This window comes from Anopheles darlingi, chromosome 2, assembly GCF_943734745.1.
Source record: "Anopheles darlingi chromosome 2, idAnoDarlMG_H_01, whole genome shotgun sequence".
NCBI lineage: Eukaryota > Metazoa > Arthropoda > Insecta > Diptera > Culicidae > Anopheles > Anopheles darlingi.
This window is the reverse complement of record NC_064874.1, coordinates 42,324,403-42,334,402: the sequence shown is the minus strand read 5'-3', so window position 1 is coordinate 42,334,402 and position 10,000 is coordinate 42,324,403. Positions and strand designations below refer to the sequence as shown.

Genomic DNA, 10,000 nt, shown 5'->3' with positions numbered 1-10,000 from the left:
ATTTCCCAGCAAATTATTCCTACAAAATGGCATACTCTTTAATAAAAACAAACACACACGCCACCAGAAGCGTCGCATGCTTCTTCAAGCACATTGCACGGCCGGTTTTAGGGGGACACCTTAACACCGGGAACACTGCACAAGACAAATACTGCACGCAAACGCAACGCCTGCCGCCATCGGTTGAAGCTTAAAAATCAAATTCGATTCGCGTGTCAGCACCAGTTTTGGTTTGGTGTGGCGTTTGGTACGATTGGTGTCATTTATTTTGTCACGACACACTCGCCGTCGGTTTCGGAACGTAGTTGAATCTGACAGTTATCCTGGTATGCGGTGAAGCTGCGAAGACCTGAGTGTCCGGCCACTGAACGGAAGTAATAGGGCGTGCGATTATGACAGTTACGGCGTTACGCTTACTTTGCGCCGTCGTCGTCGTCGTCGTCATCGAGAGGGAGGACGATCTGAAGGAGGTTTTCGATACGATTCGTCGGCCGAATCGAGCCGCGTGCGCTGGTGCGTCAGCGTTAGTAGCATATCGCACGCACGCACGCACGCACGCGTTATCCAAACACTCGGAGGACCCGGAGCTGCCGTTGACAGTTTATTTTCGGGCGACGGTTAATCGATTCTAATCGTTTCCGCTACCGTTTTGCCAATTGTTGTTTGCTGTGGGCGCGCACAAAGAGTGTGTGAGAGAGAGAGGACGATTCGTGGTGACATTCCGCATCGTCAGGCATCGAGGCAGGATAAACATACACAAACAATTATGAAATGAGTTTGGCACCTTCATTGTCCCTGGTCACGTGTGCTTGAGAAATGCGATGGTTCATTATTATGATATTAACTCTATCACGATCATATGCTGCGGATATGCAATAGTTGGGTGAATAATATTTTTTATAAAATTTGAACTTCATCAGCTGCCATTTCATTGGTGCAAAAGGCTTTAAACCATGTTTTAATTTTAACCATGTTTTAATTGCACAAAACCACACACACACCACGGAGTCCGTGGCGAGGATAGATTGTACAGAGAAATCTCTTATCCCTTTTTTCGATTGTCTAGGCCTGTATTGTGCATTGCCAGTGATCATGTGGACCCTTGTTACGATCTCTATCAGGCGCGAAAATCCTCCCGCTGTTTCTTGGGTTGGTTAACCCACCACAACGCACAACGTTCTCGAATACAGCTCAATAGACCATGCTATCCAAAATCTCATAAAAGGCGGTAAAGGAGAATAAAAATTATTGTACCAACCATCATCAACCGAGAGGTTGTCCTGCTATACGCACCCTCGAGGCAACGATTGGCAACGAAATAACAACACATTAATCAGATTACCGACGGGATACGGTAGCCAGCTCGGGTGAGCAAACATCTTGCCGTTTTTTTAGGACTTTCGCCTGCTAAGATCCTTGGCATAAAAGCGATAGCCTATAGCGAAGCACCCCACGGCGTCGTCGTGCAGTTCATTGTTTGCTGTCGATAATTTCCTGCACAAACATATTCGGCAACAGGGTGCCCAGGGTTTCTGGGTCCGGGTAGGCAAAGGCTCATGGACGGTTTTTTTTTATGCGAATGCGAATGCGGTGTAGTGCATATACGAAATCGATCGAAGATTAGCGGAGTGAAAGTAAGAACGATTATGACACCTGAGAGATGACAATCGTCTTGTGCAGCAGCAGCTTCTAAGCTGCTTAACGATGCACCTTCAAGGACCTAGAAGAAGGACCTTGCTCTCATTCTTTTTCCTTTTATCTCGCGCTAATACATCCGGGGATTTATTCGAGTGTTACGCGAGGGACCCGCCAGAGATCAATAAAATGTTGATCGCAAGGAGTGCGTGCGACAGAAGCATTCCCGGCACACGCCATTTTGAACATCCCGTCGATGATATATCATCACCGTCCAGTTTTGGATGATTCCAATTTATGTAACGGCATGTGTGGGTGTGTCAGAACGAATCATATATGCTCCTGTCTCCATCTCCCCCCTGCACTTGTCTCTCTCGTCTCTATTGAAACGCACACTTCCCGTGTTGGGACGCCGCCGTCACTTTTGATTAACGCTTCAAGTGACACTTCGTTTTAGAAATTCAATTTGACAAACGAGAGACCGGTCGTCGTCGTCGTCGTCGGTTGCCATCGAAGCCAGCCATGTGTTTGGTTGGTTGGTGGCGCGTCGCTGCAAGTGGAAGTGGGCCGGAAAATCGTCAAGTAGCCCATTGTACGGTGCCGGCTACGGCACGTCTACTCGATGGGGTCCACCTTTGCTGCAGACTTTATGAACCTGACATCCGAACACCGACCAAACGATTGAATGCGGGCGATCAAAATGGTGAGGGGTGTCACATGAGGAAATGCCCACCGGACCATGGGGGTCCAAAAACGATCGATTCTACCAAACTAATACCAGCAGCACGCCCACCGGAAGTGCCCACCCCCGCGACGGAGCATCCGTTGATTAACGTCACCGGAACCGAATGCGATTTGAATCCGCGAGCGCGAGCCGGTGTCTTCATTCATGGTATCAGTCGCGCGCGTGTGTGTGTGTGTGTGTGTGTGTGTGTGCGTGTGTGTGGGCTATTGTCTGTCTGGTACTTCAGCAGAGGGGAGCACGAGTAAGAGCGTGGTCGGAAATAAAACTTTGGCTGCCATTCGTGCGTTCGCGCTTTCTCCTTTTTCTGGACGGAGTCTGCGCCCAGTACGCGCAGCAGTTGTGAGTGCAGCGAGCACGAGCAAACACAATGAAACGAAGCTAGTGCCAAAATTGACAGCCCCTGAGCATCATCAGCATCATCAGCATCAGCATCATGATGCTGCTCACGCCCACTTCCGCTTGTTTTGTTTCACGCGGCACTAAACGCTCCAAACTTCATACTCATGTTAATGCTAAAACATATTTCCCCATTTTGGGTGTGGTTTTCCCGGGGGTCCACTTGATCCAGAAAGCTGTTTGTTATCCACTTGCACCGCACATCCAGGAGGGATTAGTTTTGCTATTCTGGACGAGCTCGACCGTGATAAACTTTCTTCTGTTCGTTTTTCGGTGCTGGTTTCAGGCGGGCTGAGAATGATCCACCGTTTAGACTCTGTACATAGTTTTCTAACGGTATGGATAACTTTTTCTCTGTTGCTATTACAAGCGTGCAAGCTGTGGCAGACTTATCCAAGGGTATGCGTGCAGGGATTCCTAATGCTTGTTTTATCTAATTCGACGTTTTTTTTTTTGCGAAAAGTCAAATGGAACTAACGAAAACATCCAAACACATCAACGGCAGCTGGTTTGTTTCATAAAATGACATACCAGCCTACTGCAATACGTTTCGAGTAATCATTAAATTCCGGCAAGTAAAAACCATATTTGGTTATTTGGTCAAACGAAATGCTTATTGATGGTCGGAATCAGACAAACTTATTAAACTGCAATAATGTGTGTCGTCATTTCCGCGCCTACATTTAACATCGCTTATCGTAGGAAGTCAACGAATAACGTCAACACATACCATCGGCAACTTATCGGGAATACCCAGACTTTTCGAGTTTTGGGATCATAAAAATTCCTAAAAGCAAATGAAATAGCACAAAAAGCACAATGTGCACGGTGATGCTGGAGTGGGAATTCCCCTGCCCAGGAGCAGGACTTTGGCGAAAATGTTGCCAGAAGTCAGCTACTAACAAGCCGGAAGCCGGTGTGCGGATTTGTAGCTTAAAACAACGAAATGGGAAATCTCTTGGCTTAACGAAACAACAACATAAACAGTGAGCGCACTCTGCAGCATGGTACGAAAGTGTCGTCGTTCGCCTGAGGACAGTAAACAAAAACCAAGAGGTAGAAGACAGAGCAAGCATAAAGAGGATGCTGCTTGGTATCTTCGGGTTCTTCGTCAGGGATTTCCCCAAAGAACGATTTAACAGTATCTTCTCCAAAATGGTGGCCAGATTATCAAAATCAAAATTGATTCCCCATCCTCAAAAATATATTGACGTATCATCAATAAAAGCGCGAACTGATAATTCACTCAAATTTGCGTTCGTTCGATCATCTAAACATTCTGCCCCCCCCCCCCCCCCCCCCCCCAAAAACATAAAAGTGTGTCCCGTTGGCAAACAGCGGAGGCAGCGGCGAACCTCCATTGTTTCACTTTGGAATGAGTGCATATGGCCGGCGAAACACTTGGCCGCTCAAGTGCCGGAAACACTCGCGGAAGCATAAATCTGTTCCGATTCGGCATTGTTTCAAAGGGCTCGCTTCACACAAAACGCCACGAACGCAAATAAAAAAAAACACACACAAAACCGGGAACCTTTTGCCGAGGCGCACCGCGACATTGCACACACAATGCAACGGAACCGGAATGCCGAATGATTCGACGCTCGTTTGTATGTGTGTTCGTATGTGGTGCGTTGTTGCGTTACAATCGATCGGTTGGCAGATGTTTGTGTACCAGATATGGCCGCAAGAACCGACTGGCGTGGGGCTGGAGTCGTCCTGGTCGTGCTGATCCGGATCCAGATCCGGGATTCAGGATCGCAGGGATTCAGGTCGGTATGAAAGCAGCTCTCGAGTGGTTCTGCTTCTTGATCCTCTCTTCTCCTATGCATCCCACTGCGCTCCGTGGGTTCGGGCCCGAAAGCAAGGAGAGGGGGGAGACGCATATGTACGCGGACCTCTTGAACCGTCAAGGTTCACTACAAGGTGCTTGACAGGCAGCATTCCGGATTTTCACTTAAACATCTGGTAATCATGACCCCGATGACGATGATGATGATGATGGAGGGAGTTTTTATACACTTTTTGGCGTTGTTGTTGTTGTTGCTGTTCTCGAACCGATATGATGTCACCCGGGACGAGTGGCGGAAGGTAGCATAACCTTAGAACTCGCAGATGTAGTTGAACGATGATGCCATCATCGTCGGGCTAAGCCGGAGCGACTTCATTCGCCAAAATCAGTTGAAATGCTCATATTACACTGAGATTTATCCAACATTTTACAGAAAATCCTTTATAGATCATTAAAAAATTAGAATCCAAATCCATACACGGTTTATAATTTTTTATTCACTGCTGCACTCCGTAGATAAAATCGTTGGCATGGTCTTTAGTGCCATAATTCCGTTGCTTAGCAACCTTCTCGTGATGTGTGCAGTACGAGACGTTTTGTTACCTCTTTCTCCCGAGCCGTGGAAATCGGGGAAAATCCAAGACATTTTGGCGACGTATTTCATTCACAAGAATGTCAAGCGTTTACGGGAATTTCCACTGTTTTTCTGGTAATGAGTGACTTCCTGTGCAAAACCTTCGTCTAACTTTTGGTTGATTATTGGTATGTTATTGTTTCTCCGGATATGCGTCACGTATTTGCATTTCCAAGAATCCCATGTTGTTTCAGTCCCAGTATTCCATCCTTTGGGAAGAACGATTTGCATGACCGTGACCGTTGGCGTCGCCGCCGAGTGTACGTATGATTTTCGTATTTAATTGATTATTTTATAATTTCTGTAATTTCTCTAATCCCCGACATCCGGGGTGCGGTTGTGGTCGTTTCCGAGACAAGCTCAACCCATCCTTGAAGCCACAGTCAATGAGGCGAACGATTTTGCGGGTGTATATTTGCCACGTTACCGAGAGGTAAAGGGAAAGAGCGGAATACCCAAAGTCAGTCGCACAGCACGATGCTGCTGCTGATGATTACCTTTTTAATCCCGGTAAACCGGAGGCGAACCGGAAGGTGTTCAGGCCAACGTAAACATTTCGACTCTTTTGGGCGAAGGATAGTTCTCGGGAACTCAGTTCAAAATAAACAGAGCGTGCACTGGGTGCGCAGGGTACGTTCGTTCGAAGCAGGAAGGAATACCTGGTTGAAAATTGGAAGGATCGGCTGGCAACCACTGCCTTCCCACGCAGCTTATTGCCAATTAACGTGCGCGGGTGGTATATGCACATTTCTTGCACACACCGCCAGTAGCAATGCAGCCAATGAGTTTGAGACTACCGGAGAATCTGATTACCGATTAGATACCATCTTTGTGTGGTTTCGATGAGGTTTAGGAGCCTTTTCGGATGGATGGAATGCGAAAGGAGATATGTATCAATAGAAACCAGTATAATGATTTTTTTTCGCTACAAACTAACGGAAATCATGTGAGGAATATACCTAGAAGTATCCCGTAGCATGTGTACGAGAAAACTTCAAATGTTTCTTTCTAAAATCATTTTTCTATCGTCGAATGATGCTGCATTTCATTCACTGAACGTACATTATTATTCTATTCTTTATTATGTGGATAATACATGCTGTATTATAAGTATTTTAATGAAAGACCTGCTATGTAAACTGCGTTCCTTTTCATAAAATTATTACCTCCGTTAGTATATATTTCCCATCGGAAGTGCCTTTAAAATAGACCTGTTATCCTCTCCAGGATCACCAAATAATGAGGCCAGTCTGGTGGATGGAGAAGCTCTCAGGGCTGTAATTAACGATTCCCATAGCCTAGAACAAATGGCATGCTCCTGCGCCCCCTCCCCAGATACATCCACCATCGTTAGCGTTCATTAACATCGGTTTTGCATAATTGAAGTAAAAGCTAAATGAACTGGTATTACAGTTTATGTCATTGAGCATGAACATGCCCGGTCTCAATAGTGTATTGCAAAACCGTCAATGGTAAAAATGAGGCCCTCCGGTGCTCTAATGAGCTAATGGCAACAGACATACATACATACATACACCGGAAAGGGATTCCATTGGCGCTCTATTGTGGCATGGAGAAAAAGGATTTCTTTACAAAATCCCACCAGTTGTATCCTTGTCGCTCGTCCTGGTTTCAATGAAAATAATAGATCCACAACCTGCTCATAGAGAGTGCGTAGTAGACGTAGTGTTTCGAAAAACCACCACCGTCATGGCAACCAACCAGAGCGATGATCATCCATGACCACCATCATGCACTTCTTCGGCCCAATGTGTGCAATGTGTAACATTATGCGATGCTTCTTGTGGATACGGTGATCACTGTTGTCATCTTCACCAGCTTGCCTCCCCGTCCCCTTTACCTCCCCCTTCCTGAACATTGTACGCAACAAAAGTCACTGGGCGAGCGAGGCGAGTCGGCCGCAGAGCGTAATGTTTGCCTCTTTGGAGACGCTAAGAGCCCTTTCGTTCCACCTCATCATCATCACACATTCACACACACGCAGGCACACGCAGTTCAGTTCGGCTTTTTTATACAAAAGCCACAGTAGGCCATGTTTTCATGGCTTACCACGCTCTGGGCTCCAGGCTCGAGTTTTGCATGAAATCGGATTTTGCTCAGTGAACGTGGCGAGGAATGACTGTCTGGACGGACTCGTATGTTGGGGCGAGGGGATGCTGCTGCTTGATTACGCTGCTAATTGCGGTACGAGAAAGCTGCTGATGAGATAATATTACACTCATCGCTATTTGAAAGCACACCAACAAGTACCTCATACACACACACACATGGGCCACAGCGTGGCCTTCTTTCGTTCCGTCCTGCATCGTGCACAAGTTTTTATGCGCGAGTTCTCGTGTCGAGGAATCGAGGATTACAGTGATGAAGTTGTTTGCACAGGAGTAGCGAGCCTGCTTCGTCAGCAAGCAGATACTCGGGCCGCCTAATGCCCGCTCGTCCTGCGTCCTGGGATGCATTGAATTGCATCGCACGTGTTTCAGCCTCCACGACGTTCCGGAGGGCGCTGCCGATCTCATTGTGACCACCGCGGGGCCGTTGAACGAGCTTGAGTCATAATTAAAAGCAAGAAAGTAGCTGCTACCAAGGCGTTAATGCAAATGCTGCAGGCTGCACACAACCACCGGCGACCTCAAATCCGATCTATTCATCCGGCAGGACGACCGGCTACGATGAGGCCATTCCATCCAACCCAACTAGCGCCGTCGGTGTGCCGGCTAAGGGAACTTACCACTCAAGTGTTGCATAATAACACGCTAGTGGTTACTTTGAGTGCAGCATCGACCACCACCGACACTGCCGTCCCCCCGTTGCCTACCAGCTCCAAAATGAACCTAATCCGTGGACCGTGCGACCCACCGGTGCACTGGTCAATCCGCACGGCAATCCCGTTAGTAGTAGCTGATGGCTTTCCTATCGTTCTATTTTCCACTTTTCACCACGAAACACCGACCAGGGCGGTCTCGTGTGTCTGTGTATGTGTGCAGAGTGTTGGCACACACGACCAGCTACACCACACCGCACACCACAAGAGGTGGCACACACGATTAACATTCAATTTTAAAAGAAACTCAACAGCTTTCGCCAACACATTCGCCACCGTCGTTCGCCATGAATTGGCTTCGCTGGAAGGCGCACTGTGGCGGTCACGGTCTCCAGCCCAGACAGGAGAGGCTGGAATCGCTGCCAGGTTGGTCGAGTTGGTTGTGAGGGGGGGTTTTGGGATGAGAAAAGGGATCTTTTGCCTTTCTTCGCGCCCACGGTCACTTCTTCACGGTGGTAATTTTTACGTGAAAGAGAATGTAAAATGAATGTTTACACCGTTCCGTTGCAACGATGGCCGTGCTGCTGGCCGTGTGTTGTTGCAAACACCGTTCAGTGCCCACGAAGTACTTACTCCTATTGCCGTCAGCTCTGCTTCCCATCGTAGGGCGCTCGGTGCGTTCGCAGGGAAAGCTCACAGTAAAAACCATACGGACCGCTAAACCTACCGACTGAATGCGCGTGTTTAATGCAATTTCTACATTCAACTAACTGGTGTAGGATAGCTTGAAAAGAATGGAACGGACGCAAGACATAGTTTCGTTCATTAGTTCCATAATTAAATTCCTACGGAAAAGCGTATGTGAAAAAACGTGCTACTAAAACATTTGATAAGTTCACGAATAGGTCTTAGTCAAATACATTCACAAGCAATTTGTTCACAAGGCACTTAAAATTTAGATCAAAACATCTAAAAATCGCTACTATTGCTGCCCACTCTGAGGACGGGTTTTGGCAATAAATGGAAAACGGTCATAGCTTGCCATGATACTGCATGATGGCGGTTTGCTATGAAATGTGAACATCTATACAGGAGTTTGGAAGTTAATGTAGCCTAAAACATATACAGGAGTCTGTCCCGTTCATGGCTCTAGGGGTGAATAGTATCGGAGAGATTTTCACCAAATCGATTACATGTAACAGACTGCAAAGACTACAGGAACGTTTCGAACAGCCAAAACTTTTGATGCAGTTGGAACCCTGTTGAGCCATTAACTAACGAATAGCCGACTTAGAATAAGAAGCGATTCGATCAGTTGTTACCTTTACAAACATGATTTCATAATCCTATATAGTTTATTGAAACCTTGCTTGTTATTGGCTAAAACCTCAGTAATCAATTTTCACAAACTTCTTTTGATTGCATTTTTGATCAGCCAGGATGATTCATTAGCCAAAAAAATATTTTCTTTTTAGTAGAGAAAAAAATACTTCCAAATGATCACTTTTTTAAGGCAGAATTTTTTCGCCTACAGTTACTATTAATTTCATGCTACATTTACTCCAAATGTAAATTGGTTTGGTACGCGTACATTGAACTTACTTTATTCATACAGCTTTGCCGGTGTGCTTTCAAACAGTTTTTTGATTACGTTAACGTTAACTCCTGGGCTTAGCTATAGCCACTAATTTGATAGATCATTATTCTAATGATTTCTATGCATGTTTCCCATGTGCTTTTTGTTTGAAAATTCGTTTAAGCTAAAATTAAATTTCCATATTTTGAAATCAAGAAAATAAGGAAAATATAATCTTGCCCACGATAAGATAAGGATATAACGATCATCAGGATGAATTTTTTGTGTGGTTTTGTGTTCGAAATATAATAAAACCGATTCAATTTGATGATACCCCATTAGCAATATTGCGCTATGCGACCAAAGGCGGTTCAATAAAGGCTCTTGGCTAGGTCGCTTGTATCATATATTGGGCAAGTAAAACATGTTAGCAATTATTGGGC

At 46.0% G+C, this 10,000-nt stretch overlaps 1 protein-coding gene across 1 annotated transcript in view; it reads left to right on the top strand.

Moving 5' to 3' along the window:
- Positions 1-10,000, top strand: part of LOC125949318 (homeobox protein Nkx-2.1-like) — a 23,659-nt gene that overhangs the window by 9,554 nt on the left and 4,105 nt on the right. The gene's annotated exons all lie outside the window — the stretch shown is intronic.